This window comes from Thermobia domestica, chromosome 11 (genome assembly GCF_964235325.1).
Source record: "Thermobia domestica chromosome 11, izTheDome1.hap1.1, whole genome shotgun sequence".
NCBI lineage: Eukaryota > Metazoa > Arthropoda > Insecta > Zygentoma > Lepismatidae > Thermobia > Thermobia domestica.
In genome coordinates this window covers 157,102,007-157,119,459 of record NC_137464.1, presented here as the reverse complement: position 1 = coordinate 157,119,459, position 17,453 = coordinate 157,102,007, and the positions used below count along the sequence as shown (strand labels likewise).

Here is a 17,453-nt window from a genome sequence, read left to right as displayed (position 1 = left end):
TGGTGTAAATGCGAAGGCATAATACTTCAAAATGAACAAAGATCCTTCAAGTTTCTAACTGTTGAAAGAAGCATGTTCGTCTATACTTGTATAAATAAGAATGTTTAACATTTAATCCTCCTAGACTGATGCAATGATTTTGGTGATTTTGGCATATGAGAGGTTTTGAGCATATTTTCGGCATGGGAGTGAAGGAGTATGACGAGACGGGTCGCATGTAAAATGAATAGGAAAGAACCGATGTTAGTTTAAAATCCTGTTTTCGGGATCGCTGAGACGAATAGTGACACTCCAGATGACGTTTAAAGCCTTTCTGACCGTGTGATTCCATTTGGAATCACAAGCTTCTTTTTCTCCTGCGGAATGCTTCCAACTTGCCTCATAGTTACAGCGCCCTGGCAATTTTGAGGAAAAAATGGATTTTCTTACTTCCTTAGACTTAAAGATATAATCCATTGAAATGAAAAATTTCTTCATTTCCAAAAAAATAATTCAGGTCAGAAAGGGTTAAGTCCAAGTTAACCCCCATCGGTATTGGGATGAGAAGGGGATGACGTGTAAATATTATCGAAAACGACCGCTATTAAAGTCCAGTTCATGGTGTTTGGGGTCGCTGATATGAACAGTGACACTCTTGATGCCGTTTAAGTTAAAATTAATTCCCCATGTATATCCTAAGGGTGGAAAGAGTTTAAAACCATTACATAAACCTTTTCTCCCTGTCGAAGAAAGACATTTTAGCTAGCCTTTGAATAAACATCTGGAATATATCCTCTCCTATTAAAGTAAGGTTGCACATGAGACGAGATTTGGCGTTGCCTTGTCTCGAGAAGTATATATGTTTCTATTGAAAGACTTCGATCTCGTCTCGAATCTTATCAAGGAAATTTAATATGATCTCATCTAATGGGCATTCTTATATTAGAGATAAATGTCTCCTATATTTGGATACTTTTAGTGTCTGTCTTATTATGTTTAACAATATTGTCACAGTAGATTGTATGAGTAATCACAATGAAAGTGCATTCGGAGTAGAACTCAAGATTATCTAAACAGATTAGTATTTAAATTCTTAAAAAAGTAAAAGTTGGCCTCTAAAGGGTCAAGGGCTGTGTATGGAGGTATAGGTTCTGCACGCTCATGATTTTAATACTCATGGAAGTGATATACTCAACACCGCACTCAGACCTCCTTCACTTCCCCAGGTTAATATTTCCGTAAATGTTCGACGTGGAGACCCGACTTCAATCCAAGGCGGCAGTCCATATGGTTCGGATCCCATATTAAGCTGTACGTTCATGTCTCATATAGCCTCCTGCTGAAAGGAACATTAAAGCCCAATCAAGCAACTAAAAATTGGAATAAATATTCTAATAATGCGTTGGCCCCGTAGCATGGAGAGACAGAGTTTGAATGCGCCAATAAAAGGAAAGCTCAAAGAGTAAATTGCACTTCCATAAACCATGAGGTTTGGATTCTTTTCTTTAGCCTATTAATTTCTTACAAAATACACTAATTTAAAGCAGAAGTAGAAATGGAATCCCAGAAGTAAGGGGACAGTCATTAATAGATACGCTCTGATCAGGATACGTCACGAGAACACAAGTCCAGGGGGACGGGAACGGAAACCAATTTTTATGGCGGATCGACTACAGCAACAACATTTCAACCAAGCAAAATCAAGAGAACCGTCCAAGTTTCCCATCTTTTACTAATAACCACTGTTATTCTTTCTTCTTTTGGGCAAACGCTTCAGCTTACTGGGGAAACACCGTCCCCCTCTCATATCCACCCCGATTTAAAGACAACTGGCTTAAAATTTACTCAATTTCATATTTTACGAGAGAATGGATGTTTTCATATATTTGTAAAATATATTCATATTTTACGAATTGACAGAATAACTTGCTATATGTCAAGTTTTCTACTATTTTGCCGCTCAAAAGAGGTTATTTGTTTGCCAGACCTACTCTGTACTACAATAAGTACTATATGAATAAAGTGTAAACACTTGATTCCTCCACGGTTATTTCTCAGAAAGTGATTACTGCAAAAATTTAAAATTAAAGAAAGAAAGAAAGATATTTATAGAAAAGAGTAATGTCATTTTTATGAACAGCATGTGACCGACTTTGTCATTTATAATTTTTAAGAGAAATGTCGTCCCGCTCAGAAGAGTGTACGGCTGAGCTTAATATGTTACTGAGTTTCTCTCAATTTGAAGATCTCAGTATTTTCTCAAATACAAGTTGGTTTGGAAATAACAAAAAAAAAAAAAAAAAAAAAAATGGAAATTTGTGTATGTAACACTATAAAAGCAAAAAAGTGATAGGAGAAGAAATTTATTGTGATTGATATACAAGTAGATGCTTTCACTATTTTTCGACGTAGTCACTATGAATCTCCAGGCAATTTTAGTAGCGTGACACAAGATTCCGTACACTCTCTGTGTAAAAATTTGCCGCCTGAGAGTACAGCAAGTCCGGAATTGATATCTTGAGCAGTTCACTGTCGTTGAAACACTTCGATACAAGCTACTTTTTCAGATGAAGAAAAGAAAGAACTCACTGGGGGCAAGGTCAAGACTGTAAGGAGGATGATTGAATAGTTCCGATCGAAACCTTAGAACTGTCTTAATAGTACGAGCAGCTGTGTATGAGCGGTCATTGTCATGGATCAGAAGAGTTACAGAGCATAGCATTTTGGATGGCACATAGCAGCATTTCCAGTGTTTGGCAATACTTCTCTGTTATAATTGTTTGCCCTGGTTGTAAGAATTCCACAAGAGTCATACTCTTTTGGTCCTACTACACGGTTGCTATGATTTGTGAACTGATTGTGTTAGATTTTATTCGGTTTAGGAGAACCAGAGTGCCGCCATTGCATTGACCACTGCTTCGACTTCGCAGTGGCGTACGATATCCTGGTTTCATCTCCCGTCACTATGTGAGAAAAGAGGTAATCCCATCTCCCCTCCTCTACCGGCGAGCCAAATATCACATGCAGCTGTCATTTTGTGCACTTTGTGAGCGTCTGTCAGCACTTTTGGCACCTTCCTCGCACACAGTTTGTGATATTACAGTTTGTCAATCACAATTCGATGCACTGTTTTTGTAGACACGGCTGGAAACTCTTTGGCGAGTTCAGTTATTGTGAGCCGGCTACTGGATCGCACTTTCTCGTTAACACGTTCCACCAGATCGTTCGGCTGAATACTAGGTCTTTCGGTACGCTCATTGTCATGAACATTTGAACGCCCTTCCCGAAATCTTCTACACCAATGCCTGACCCTCATTTTACTCACTACTATTGGTCCATAATTGGGACATAATTCCCGATGGATATTCGGTGCATTCTATCTTTTGGCGTTCAGAAATCGTATGAAAGATCTCACTTTACATTTAGCAGAATATTTTTTCTACAGCCATTTCGCCTTACTGCTACTCACACACACGCAACTACACTCGGACGATTCTATCTCTGTTGCAAGAACAGAATGCTAGGACATGCTTCTGCGCATGCTCAAGTTCATCAGTGTTGCCAACTCCACGTAGAAAAATTATCTGCCCTTTTTCTTGATATGCCACTCAGATAAAGTTAATATTCGAATGTTCAAAAAATATTAGTGAAATAAAAGGTACTTCATAAATGGTAACACTTTATTCAGCTATAAAGTATCAAATAATTAATTAAAGGATGCTTATTCGAATAAAATAATCAAATAATTGGATGAAAATTATTCAGGTAACGCGCTGTCGGAACTAGGTTTTCTTACGCACCGATGGATGTGATATTTTGAGTTGCGGGAAGCTTGAGAAACTCAAAATATCAGACTCATACGAGGAGTAAGCAGTGATGATGAGGGGGATTTCAGTCCGAGCCACTCTCTGGAATCATCATTGAGCATTAAAACAAAAAATAAAAAAATTAGTTTCACTACGACGTTACCCGAATAATATTCCTCTCATTATTCAAATATTTTACTGCAATCTTCGACTTGATATTTTACTTAATTATTCGTTCACTAATTATTTGGAGATTATATTCGAATAATTATTTTATTAAATTGGTCGAATAATAATTAGACTAATAATACTACTCAATACATAATTCTAAAGACCGCTCATAGAACAAAATGATTTGTACGAAAATAGTATTAACAACCTTCAACATTTTACAAAATTGTTCGTTTAAAGTCTGTTACGTGTATTGAAAGAACGATATTGAGACTGCGGTTAGTAGAATGTGAATAAAATGGAGTGTTTAATTTTTGATTGAATATACGTATGTAAAACACAAAGATGTAATAAAGCATACAGAGGTTATACGTCGTATACCTATCCAATATTTTTATAGTTCAGCGTATACACATTTTAAAGCAAGTATGTAACAGAGGGTATATGGGTGGGTATCCGCAATACTTTTGAATACGTTCGAGCGTATACCTACCAAAAAACCATAGCAATACATCATTGATATCATATACACTCTGTACGACACGTTATGGGATCCAAAACGAGAACCTGTAGGGGTCATTGGCCTGTTGAGATTTCTTATACTGCTACACTATTTGTACAGTCGCCAGAAAAACTGGATACCCATATGTTTATGTTTTCAACAGCTTCGAAGAAAGTAGGCTTATTCGTTATAGTTGACTTAACGTGAAGACAATAATAGGCTAATCTTGTATAAGGTACAAGACTCTTTACTGAAAAAGTGGTCCCGCGTAGGGCAATCGCTAACGCTCTCACTCAGGTTCGATTCCCCGTAGAAACAATCGGTCCAAAAAAAAAGTGTAACAGCTTTTCAGGCGAGCCACCCTGAGTGAGGTTTTCCTGGTTTTCCTCATTCATACCAGGCAAATGCCGCGATGGTACCTAACATAATGGTCCCAGATTGCTTCCTTCCTTTCTCATTCCTTTCTTACTCGTGCTCCTTCGTAGTTAAGCGGTTAACGTACGTGCCTTTGGCGTGGAAGATCCGGGTTCGATTCCCGGTAGGAGCCCGGTGGGGGGTTCGGATTTCACATTAATCAGTAGGTCCTCTCTCATATATCTTCGATGCTGAACGGTATGTTAAACTCAAAATCAACAATTTCTTTCTTCCTCACCAATAACACGGAGAGTGTGATCGCCGATGGACGTCACCCCTCATACGTGACGGGCAAAAATTACACAGATGCCGAATGCCCAGAAATCTAATTTCTAATCCTAATCTATACTGAAAGAGTTGCCTCCATTTCCAAGTTACTGACAAAATAAATAATACAAACGGTTATCCACTTGGGCTGTAAGTGTGTGTTACAGTAAAACTGGATCATTTCAATAATTGTTGCCCTATAATAAGTTTATTTATGAACAATTATTATATGTGGAGATTATTCGTTTCAAAATGAAACTTCTAAGAATCATATTGTGAATTTGATTTTTCTTTTTTGTGCCTTTATGCAACACCGAGGTTATGAAGATTAAGGGACCGACTATTCACATGGGATACGAGTAGTAGCGTCATTTCAGATTTTGCTGGGAAATGGATATACATGAAACTCAGATGGAGCCCCTAAGAACGCCCCTGTTTTAAAGCTCCAACCTGTTTTTAAATCCACTACGATTGACAGGTGCGGAGCGCATCACGCAATATCACCCCCTTCCCCCACCATAGGTAGTTCCGCACCATATTATCCCATCTCCAAGAAAGAAAGATTATGAGACCAAAGAATCACCTTCTGTTTACATTTAAAATAAAATTTGAGGAGCTCCCTCGTGGCTAAACGGTTAGCGTACGCGCCTTTGGCGTGGAAGACCCGGGTTCGATTCCCGGCGGGAGCTCATGTGGTTCGGATTCCACGTTAATCAGTAGGTCCACGTCTCATATAGCCTCGCTGCTGAAAGGGACGCTAAACTAAAATCAACTCAACTCAAAATAAAATTTGAAATTTGACTAGAATTTACATAAGGGGAAATCTGTATCTTTAAAAAAATGACAATTTCGTAAGAGTTCAACGTAATTTCTGTAATGAAAGTAAGATGATAAGTAGTTATTGAATCCTAATTTTTATTCGCTAAAGGTTCAAGGACTTACACAGTTTATACATTACACATGAAATTAACACAAATTGTACGGACATAGACTAACTAGTAAAAGAAAACAAGCACACACACTAGACGCACCCAGAATTTTTCGTTGAGAGGGGTCGAAACTCTATAGGGGGATCCATACTATAAGCTTCTATGTCTATGTAGTATATTAAAAGGGTATTATTCTACACCCAAAAGAAGATAAAAAAAATTGAAATCTTTAAGTTTTACTTCCCACAGTTATACCGGCTAGGCTAAAGGAGACGGTGATGATGAGAAAAGAATGAAATGGTAGAATAATGAAGGTGTGAGGAAACGGAAAAACCCCGAGAAAACCCACTTACACGGTTTGTCCACCACAAAGAACACTAGGCACCAGCTAGAATCGAACCAAGGACCACATGCACCAGTGGTGAACACTCTACTACTGAGCCACAGCGGCCCTTAAAAAGACGATAAGTAATTCTAAATTCTTCCACCTATAGTTTCAGAAAAATATGATACAACTAGATTATTTCTATAAGTGTAAGATCGAACTTCCGTGCTACATCAATCATTCACTGTTAAACTAGATTTATTGTGGAAGAGTGCAAATGTACGTTGAGTTAGGAAGTTTTTCCCAGTGTATCCCTGTTGGTGCGCCCCTGACACACACACAAACACACATTTTAAACAATTCAATTACGAAAGCATATACATACCTTCACAATATCTAAAAATTGAATCTGAAAACAAATTCACACTATTCTCTACCGAAACACTTGCACTTTTCTTCTATAAACGAGACAAAATATTCCAAGAATGTACTACATTGTATGAAACACTTATCAACCACTTTCATTCGGGTTGTTTTACAATGTTTTATTTTCTTTCTCTGTTTTTTCTCACTGACCCGCTAACACCGTAATCGCCAGAGATTCACACAGCTGACGAACGAACGGGTCTGCACATTGGTACGCACTGAACTGAACTGAATCGACTTAATCACTGCTTGGATGATTTGAAGCAAGCGAATTCGTGAAGAAAAGAACTTTCCCGTGACCTTCTTACGTCACTTCCACCTGCTTATAGCTCGTGGTTTGCTTGAATTTCGAAAAAATGGTACCTGTTACCATTTTTTTTTTTAAATCTCAACGAATGATTTTACTATTTGGTAAGAAAACTCAAAAGAGATTGGCTATTTTATAAATTTCAAGTTTTTACTGATAATGAATGAGTAAGTGTGGTTTCCGCAGATACTCTGCACGTGGGAAGATTTGTTCAGTGTCATCGGAAGAGTCAAATTTCCTGCAGAAATTTCACTAGGAAGTATTATTTCAGCACAGGAACTTCTTCAATCAGGATGTTTCAGAATCTAATATAGGTCTATTCAATGAACCAATTAATGTAACGGTAGTAAGAAATGAAATTCAAAATTGTAATTGTATCAATGACTGGTGAAGATTTAAAATTTTAATTAAAATATTTATCTATATGAAGTAGTTAACTGTTTTCCGTTTATATTCTACTATGTTTGACCTTCACATTAAAAAATAACTGTTAATAACTTCCTTCTTGTTTATTGAAAATAGTGTAAACTTCGTCAGTCTATGGATTTCCCAGTCGACTTAACAATAACGAAGTTGAAGAATATATATGTTTCAGATATATTTAGACATTTTCAGAATATTAGAGATTTTAAGGAATATTATAAGACGTTGTCACAACATGAAGTGACAAACCCAAATCTGCCTAGTGCCATATTTTATAAATATTTATGAGAATATAATTAAACAATCACGTTTCATTTCAGATTGTGAAACTACAGTAGCCTACTCTACCACACAATGGGGGTCCAATATTCTAATCACAATTGATCTGTTGCGTATGCAATGGAGGTGGGGTTCATAGAAAAAGACATTATAGAAAAATAAAGCACAAACACACACACACACACACACACACACACACACACACACACATATATATATATATATATATATATATATATATATATATATATATATATATATTCTCTAATCTAATATAAATAAAATAAAGAGTTTGTTTGTCTGTCTGTGTGCACCCTAGGGACCAAACGAGTAGACCGAGAGTTACCAAAATTTGGTCTCGGATAGCTTGGTCCAGGCTTCACATCAAAACGAAACGTTTTTTATTTTTCAAATTTCGAACCAGGGGATCGTACAGAGGGGCGTTTCCTGGAACCGGCTTGGGAACCAGACTAATTGACCAAGAGTTACCAAATTTGGGTTACGGATACCTTGGTCCAGGCCCGAGACCAAGGTCAAGCGATTTTGTCAATATTCGAACCAGGGGGGTCTCAGAAGGGCGTTTACCGGAACATGTAAAAGTAGTAGAAAATGACCTATATTAGTGTCGAATTCATAGTTTTCGCGGTCTCTGAGATCAATGGTGACACTTCCATTAGCGATGACTTGCAAAGTCTGCTACCATTGTATGTGGGTCGGGAGTCAGTGAGGGGAAGGGGGATACCGAGACATGTAAAAGTAATTCAAAATGACCGATATTAGTGTCAAATCCATAGTTTTCGCAGTCGCCGAAACGAATGGTAATACTTCCACAGGCGTTGACTTCCTAATACTGCCCCAGTGCGAAGAATGGGTATATTCAGCTAGTATATATATATATATAATGAAGAGTTTGTGTGTCTGTGTGCGGCCTGGGGACCAGACGAGTGGATCGAGAGTTACCAACTTTTGGTCACGGGTACCTTGGTCCAGACCCCAGACCAAGATGAAGCGTTTCTTTCTAAATAAATCGAACCAGAGGATCGAGGGGGGCGTTTACCAGGACATGTAAAAGTAGTAGAAAATTAAAGATATTAGTATCGAATTCATAATTTTCGTAGTCGCTGAGATCAATGGTGAAACTTTGATTGCATTAACTTCCAAATTCACCTCATTTGGCTGTGGGTCAGGGTAACCGGGGGGGGGGGGGAGAGGAGGACCGAGATATGTAAAAATAATCCAAAATGACCGATATTAGTGTCAAATTCATAGTTTTTGCTGTCGCTGAGATCAATGGTGACACTCCCACAGGCGTTGACTACCAAATACAGCCCCCGTGGGATGGAAGCTTTCATTTCAAATTCCAACCAGGGCTCTCAAGAAGCCTTTACCGGAATATGTAAAAATAGTAGAAAATGAACATTTTTTTTCGTTGTTCAGTTTGTTTACATAGATATTTTATTTGACATATGTGAAGAATGGGTGTTTCAGCTAGTATATATATATATATATATATATATATATATATATATATATATATATATATATATATATATATATATATATATATATATATATATTGATAATTTTATAATTTTATACTTTACTACATTCTCTCAATGTTAAAAGTTTCTGCGAAATGTATGAATTTAGAAAACTCCCGCACTCTGTCTCGCTTTCATAGGAGATTTTAAATCTGCCAACACAGCAGGAAACCGCCTGTAGTTACTCAACTGCAAGAAGAATCGTGTAGTTATGTGCGCATTCGCCTTCCCTCCTCCTTCGCCCGCAGCGTATAACGGGCAAGTAGGTAACACCAGTTTCCTCTAGAGTAATCGGTTTCTTGGGCGTAAGCGAAGATAAAGGGAAGTTATATGAGAATGATAACGCATTTTGGGGGTCTCCAGACATCGTGAGCCTCGTTCCGTAGCGGTTTGCGTCAACGCAATGCAAATTTTGTGTTTTACAGTATTTTGCGATAGTTGGCATAATTATAATTACTTGTTTCATAATTTGCGTTACGTTGCAAAGGCTCTTACAGACTGAGGATCCTTTGCTAATCGTCTATTTCAGCGTTCTTTAAAACTCGCACCCACGGGGCTCCAAGGGTCCGGATCCCCTCAAAATATCCTAACATATATTTGTACACTTTCTCAATAAAACTATACTTGTTTTACCAGGGAAATGATTGATGTAGCATGAAAATTTGATCTTACACTTCATCTGCATTTTTTTCTTTTAAGGAGCCTCGGAGGCTCAGTGGTAAAGCATTCACTTCTGGTGCATGGGCATCTGGTTCGATCCCCGTTCAGGCTAAGTGAACTTTGTGGTGGAGAACACCGTGTACTTGAATTTTCTCGGGGTTCGACCGTTTCTTCCCACTTTCTTCATTCCATCATTTCATTCATTTCTCATCATCATCGTTTCCTTTAGCCTGGCCGGCATAGACGCGGGACGTAAAGCTGAAAGATTTAATTTCATTTTTTCTTTGTCTTATAAAAGCAACCTAGTTCTACAACTTTTCCTCTGAAAATGTAGATGGAAGTATTTTACAATTACTTATCGTCTTCTCGGGTGCAGAATAATAAATATTATTTTAATAAGACGTATGCATAGTGGCTTGCAGTATTGACCTCCTAAAGCTTGGATCCATCCTAACAAAAATTTCTGGGTGTGAGTAGGATTACGACTTATCCAAAGCAAAATGTAGGGATACTTTGTGCAGCAAATGAAGATAGAAATGTACAATATTTTTCCTGTAGTAGCAATTAAGATAATATAAGTCTGTCTAGTGAAGAGCAAATCATATTTATCTACTTGATAAAAAGAAAGGGTGTTGTAAGTCTTTTTCTTTGAAGGCTGTATAATAATTAAAAACTAAATTCCAATAATAATAATAATAATAATAATAATAATAATAATAATAATAATAATAATAATAATAATAATAATAATAATAATAATAATAATAATAATAATAATAATAATATACAGGTGTTATAAGAGTTAGTGGTAGCTCAAGCCATCAAACCAGTATACGCCACTGAATTGAAGTATTCCTTCGAGTACTTTATCAAAAGCTGAGTGAGGAAAATGAACAGTAATCAAGTACAAGATTCCAACAATCGAAAAATAATAACACATAGTTGAAGTTAGAATAACACTGAGAATTCAAAAGAAAGAGAGATACACATACGTGATTGATCTACTTTGTCTCAGTACACAATAAACTATCGAAGGAAGAATTTAAATGAGAAGAAAGTCCTTAACGTATGACAGTAATACCTTCTAGGCTAATGATGACGGATGATAAATGAACGGCTTCCTGTCCAAGTTAAGAGTGTGTGTTAAAATGGAAAAATGAACTTTGATCCTGATTAAGTTTATAACAACTGTGCACAGGACGGCGGTGTCAGGTGACATGTAAAGAAACAACATGTAGTAGTATCCAAAAATGCAAAGGTCACATATGATGAACGAGTGTACAAAGGATTCTCCATATGACAAAAGAGATTCCCACAAATGAGGTGAATACAATTTAGGCGAAAGTAAGTTGAATGAAAGGATTTCCTGATCGTAATAAGTAATTACATGAAAGACGATAATTCCGTGCATAGAAGCAATGAAACTGGACGAAATTAAGTGTGTTTGATGCTTTTGGTGTATGCCATAATGCGTTCGTATTCCAGTGGCGATAACATGCTGAAAGAAAAAAAAAATATACTGACTTTGTATTTTGTCTCTTTCTTTCTCGTAACATTCATTCTGAATATCCGAAAATTAGTATTAACAATTAGTAGAAGTATGTTCAGAGCTCTAATAATCGGCGGTGCAGGCAATGCAATTCACCGGTGGCTACGGACGAAAGGGTCCAGGCCTTCTCGGCAACCACTTTTGAAGATCGTATACATATTATTGAATATACAAATTATTCTGTTATTCATTTCGTGTGAGAATTGTACATTTTAAAGTTTGATTAGTAGCAAATTTGATTTAATTCCATGTCCCATTACTAATATGCGATATTAATGTTTAAAAATTAAAAATCATTTAAATATTAAACCAACTAACACAGCTTACATTGCATTGTACAATACACAATATGTCGTAGTTAGCCAACTAAGGCTGGGCTCTTGAACGCAGAACAGCAAAGAAATCACTGAATCGATGGCGAAGCTGATCATCAATATATCATAATTTATTTTCATTAGGAGTAGATTACACACTTTATGTGTAATACGTCTTTGATGAAGATCTAGTAATCTGAGTTTTTTTTTTTTGTTTTAACAGTCTTATCCATCCGTAAGAATAATCGAACAGAAACAGAGAGCTAGTGGTTCCGGAGAAACAAACTATCACAGAACCAATCGGGGAACCACATATATAGCTAAATCGATTCAATGGAGCCCGTTGTCATCCTTCTGACAAGGAGACCAAGCTTCAACTGTTATTTTTAAAATTAACTCAATGATTCGTGGAGGGGTGTACAAATATTTTCCTACAAGTTGGCAAGTGCGCTGGTTACCTTACTGTGCCGGAGCCCTGAAGAGATTTATTGCGGGCCTCAGTGTGTTATGCAAAACTCGAAATGAGATGTATGCTCCGGTGTGATATACTCCGACGCTTCTTCTTTGCACTTAATTTTTATATTGGCTTCTTTCATAGTGAGACTGTACATGTAAACTTTTTAATTAGACGGTACACTTGAAAATTCATATGCAAAATATATAGGTTACCAGCGCTCAGTGACGTAACTAAGGGCGGGACGGACAGGGATTGTGCCCCGGGCGCAGGATTAGGAGGACGCAAAATTGGGCAAATATTTGGGGGAGCGTTTTGGATTGGTTGGTCACGGGGGCGCTAAGGCGAGGTCTTGTCCCAGGCGACAATTAGTGTATTTGCGTCGCTGCTAGCGCTTGCGTTTGCCATTTCTCGTTTCGTGCACTGTGGCATGTTTCAAAAACTGGGGGATGGTAATCTTAAAGAAATGGAAAGAAAGAGAATACTAGCACTCTTACTTGGGTAAAAGTATTTTTGTAATGGAGAGATTATCAAAATCGTCAGTTGCTGTTGAATTTTGAAAGCATTTTACTATTTCAAAACCAAAATTAAATATCGTTTTTTATTACAGATGTTTGATTTGAAAACCGAAAAATCGGTTTCCAGTTTTTTAAACCGAAAATGGATTTGGGTTGCGATTTTCAGATATTCGAATTTAAAAAAAAAAAAAAAAAAAACTGAAAATCATGAAATGTGAACAACATAACTAATACGTCCGTCAGTCCGTTACTCGACACGATAACGCTTGAGAAAGCATTTTTATATTTTTTTTAAAATTTTTTATAGACAATAGATGGCTAGACTGATTATTCCGGTTGAGTTCGTTAATAGAGTCAATATGTTAACATATTCACGGTTAGCGGTGAATTTGACTGTGGCTATCTGCACCATCCATTGAAATATGAGACGCGGTTGAAAATCTTTTGAGGTTAAGTGGTAAAATATATTTTGAAATTAAAAGCTATTTGAGATTAAAAGTTTTTTTTTTATATTAACAGACGTTTTTGATTAATCCTAAAAAATTATTGGTCTATTAATGCCTCTTATACTTGAAATGAATGAATGAAATCTAAGTTTTATGTCCCATGCTTATGCCGGCTAGGCTAAACGAGATGGTGAAGCCCTCTTATACTTGAGGTATGAGAGGATGTATACCTCATATATTTGAGATATGAGAAGGTATATAAAGCCTAGAGCAGTGGTTCTCAACCTAAGTCCTATCACGACCCCCATTTTTATCACATCCTCTTGCCAGCGACCCCCTTATAATTTTGCTTTGTAATAAGCTTGTGTGGGATTTTTAATATACCTATTGTGGAGATCTTACGGTATCCTATCTTGTATGTAGTGGATACAGTATCTTCCCTAAAAGCGAATGGATTAACACCAAATTTGGTCAGTTCATTCATATTACAAATATCGAATCCGATCCGTCATATTATGGAGGCCATTAGAAAATTTTAAAATTGCATGACTTCCTTAATTTTGGGTCATATGATGAAAAAGAGTAAAGTGATTTCTAATGTAGGTTTTATAAAACTTGGGCAGTTGTTAGAAAAGTTATGAGTTTTTAAATGACTTGATAATGTGCGTCACAAAGATTGACCCAGACATTGCCACACTAGTGAAATCACACCATATGCTCAGGTATCTCATTAGCTTTCAATTTTAATGGTATTTCAATATGCAGGTTTTGTTGCATTTGTATTTTTCTGGTATTTTAATATGCAGTTCTCATTAGTTTCATATCGTACCTCTTTCATTTCAATTGATTTTTAAACAACTCTGCACCTGTTCAAAATGTTTAGTAGACCTTTTTTGTTTTTCTTAACAGTATCTATAAAAAATAAAAAAAAAATATGTTTATCAGTACAAAATTCAAAATAAAATTTTAAAATATTTTCCGGTATAAGATTCTAAGTATATGTATTTCTTTCGCTTACCTTCGCGACCCCATGTACCCTCTCGCGACCTCCAGGTTGAAAAACCCTGACCTAGAGTATAGTTGTTGTTTGACATCAGTTTAACCTCAAATATAAAATTTTTTAGTCAAACCTTTAAAAAAAATGAGGTTAAAAGCTCACGCACTTGGGTATGAGAAGGTATTTAATACTGAATGAATCAACTATCAGCATAGATTCGTTCATAAAAGTAAGTCTTGCGTAACTCTCTTCTTGTCCTTACCAGAGTTTATTAATGCTGACAATATTGGTTGTTAACACTTTAGGTACCGTATATTCTAAGAAATCTTAACGAAGTTATCTACAAATACCGTGAATGTTTACTGGCTGGTGTAGTCGAGTGGTTGAAGGTGATCACAAAATTTTTTTATTGTTGCCAACTCAAATTCCGCTCAGAGCGTGACTGTTATGTATGTATTGTCTTTTTGCCATTCATTGTTATCATTCATTTTTCATCATTTCCTTTAGTGAAGGGCAAAACCATTGAAAATAAAACTAAAAAATAAATAAATACAGTAGAACTCTCCTAATCCGTCACCTTTGGGACTGGAGGTGCGGTCGGAACGCAAAAAAAGGTCGGATTATCAGAAAATACAGAAACATACGGATTTACAGTAAAATAAACAATCTGTGAACTAAAAAATGACTGTATTGTTCTCTACAGTAAAAAAAAAAACGAATATTAAGCACTAAAAGCTGCACAGTACAGTGCAGAAAACACACACAACGAAGGAAACGATACGAAACGGAGCACTAAAGCGGATATGCGGTAACAGCAAGTAAACAACAATGCCGTCGTGGCAGAAAACAACAATGGGTCTCGTGAGTCACCGACGACGCCGAACAGTTTCGAACACGGGTCGGATCAACCGGAGTGGCAGACCAGCCAAGAGTGGACGAGAGGGGGTTCTACTGTAAATAAATAAATAAATAAATGTTGTTAATAACAGTAATGAGGATCACGCGATTCAATGTATAGGATATGAATAGCTATCGTTATGGTTACCGTTATCCGTAAAGATGTTAACAAATTGACTCCACTAACGAAATTGTCCGAGATAAGGGCTTTAGCTATCTATTGCAAAAAAAAAAAAAAAAAAAAAAAAGAGTCCCAAAATTTGCTTTCGTGCAAGAGTTATCGTGTAGAGGAACGGACACACAAAATACAATAAACCCCATTGCGTGATTCTAATAAAGTATTTATTTCGGAAACTATTTTATATTGCTTACATCAGAGACACCGTAAATTGTTTTCCAAAGTGACAAAGGAGCGAGACACAAGTGTAGCTGAGGATACACGCATACAACTTGATGTACGCATACACATAATATTTCATGTATACATAATATCAATCAGACTTAAATCCCATTGAATATACATAGAGCCAGGTCAAGGGTAAAGTAGCCGCAAAAAATCCGGGCATTTTATCCATAAGTTAATTAAAACGATTATCCCCAAAGAAATTCGGTTACGCGGGAGGTATGGAAGAGCGCTATTGAACGTACGAAAAAGGTAGTAGAACAAGTGGATAAGTGATGGGCTATTAGAAGAAGTTGAACAGATAATATTCATTGATTTAGATTGGTAGAAGGAAGTTCAACAGACACGGTGGATGAAATTGAAGAATACCCTGTAGTGGATGCTGTTGCAACACTTGACTATTAGATAAATTAACAATTTTACTTTATTTTTTTTTTATTTTTTTACAATTATGAAAAGTGACACATGCAGGGACTTTAAATATTTTTCAGATGATAGACTCCCTAAATCAAATCTTAATTTCTTTCCTGTGACGAAATGATAACAAGTAAAAGTTAGTATTTACCGTTCTTGTTTCAAAATCGCCGAAATTCCGGGTTCAAATCTTAGGATTGTCTATTTGTAGTAAGAACTATTGTTCCGCGAACCACAGATTATAAATCAATGTTACTGGCGAAAAATCCAATTGTCATCCGACTAAATTTATCAAATTCCCTCTAAACACAATATTAAATAATATTGCACAACATTATTAAATTGATAATGTATTGAATAAAATTTCAAAATTCGCGTACATTTCACACGACATTTGATTAGACAAAATGCATGGATGGTATTTCACTTGGGATGCAGATTATTTCAACATATTCTGTAGTTGGTAACCCTGCCGCCAAGGGATGTTTTGGTGTTAGTTTCGCTTGTGGCTCACTGCTCTGTCAATCTGTACAATTCTTTACGTACGCTGATAAACTTCGTTAACTACACTAATAATATACTGTAATATTTTCCATTCTATTAGCTTTGCTTTTAACAGACCTAAATTTGATTTAACTACTCGCTGAACGAAACAATACGCTCATTAATATCTTTTTACAATAAAGGTATTGTTTAGCTCAGCGAATAGTTTAAATCAAATTTATGGAATGTTTAATATAAATATTAAATACTATAGTATATTCTTGTGTGAGTAAGCAAATTGTTTTAATGTGCGTGTGTTTCGTAGAACTGAACCCCCTCTAAAATTCATTTGGATTCAAGCCTACAATAATCAGTGTCAAAGAGTACATAAATTATACTATTTCGAAAATCCAGACAGAGACAATTCTCCTATTACATTCTTCGGTCATGGTTCAAATAATACATATGTAGAACAACTTATTTTTCTTCCACGAACATGGTAATAATTTACAGAGAGGTACTTCTTAATCGATATTTGAAAGATTGTCTGCATTTTCTTTCTAGACTGTAGAAATATGTAAATATTTAAAGCATATACCGTACGTGATTCTCCATATAGTCAGAGAGCGCATAAATACGCAAAAAAAAAAAAAAAAAAAAAATCTTATGCATCGTAAAAACATTTCAGCTACTCAAGCATTGTAATTTCTTTCTTGCTTGTCCAGATAAAATGTTGAGTTAACACATGGCTATTCATGGTGGAAAATGAATTTTGTAGATAACATTATCTTACTTTTTATTTTGAATTTTTTTAGTCCCTTAATGTAGGACTAATCTAAATTATTGTTGTGACACTCAGGAGAAAGCAAATAAATACTATTAAGGAATCTCCTACATCTTCTCGTGACTTCACTACGAATTATACTTGTTATTTACGCTGTAATCATAT

General features: G+C 36.1%; 1 protein-coding gene across 2 annotated transcripts in view; it reads right to left on the bottom strand.

Annotated features, from left to right (window-relative positions):
- LOC145664519 (protein yellow-like) overlaps positions 1-17,453 on the bottom strand; it is a 172,135-nt gene that overhangs the window by 111,415 nt on the left and 43,267 nt on the right. Inside the window, exon 1 of one of the 2 annotated variants that reach the window (XM_081731258.1) lies at positions 6,779-7,047. The exons of the other annotated variant lie outside the window; for it this stretch is intronic. The gene's annotated coding sequence lies outside the window, so the exon portion shown is untranslated. Of the gene's footprint in view, positions 1-6,778; positions 7,048-17,453 lie in introns of those variants that run through there. 2 annotated transcript variants of the gene reach the window in all.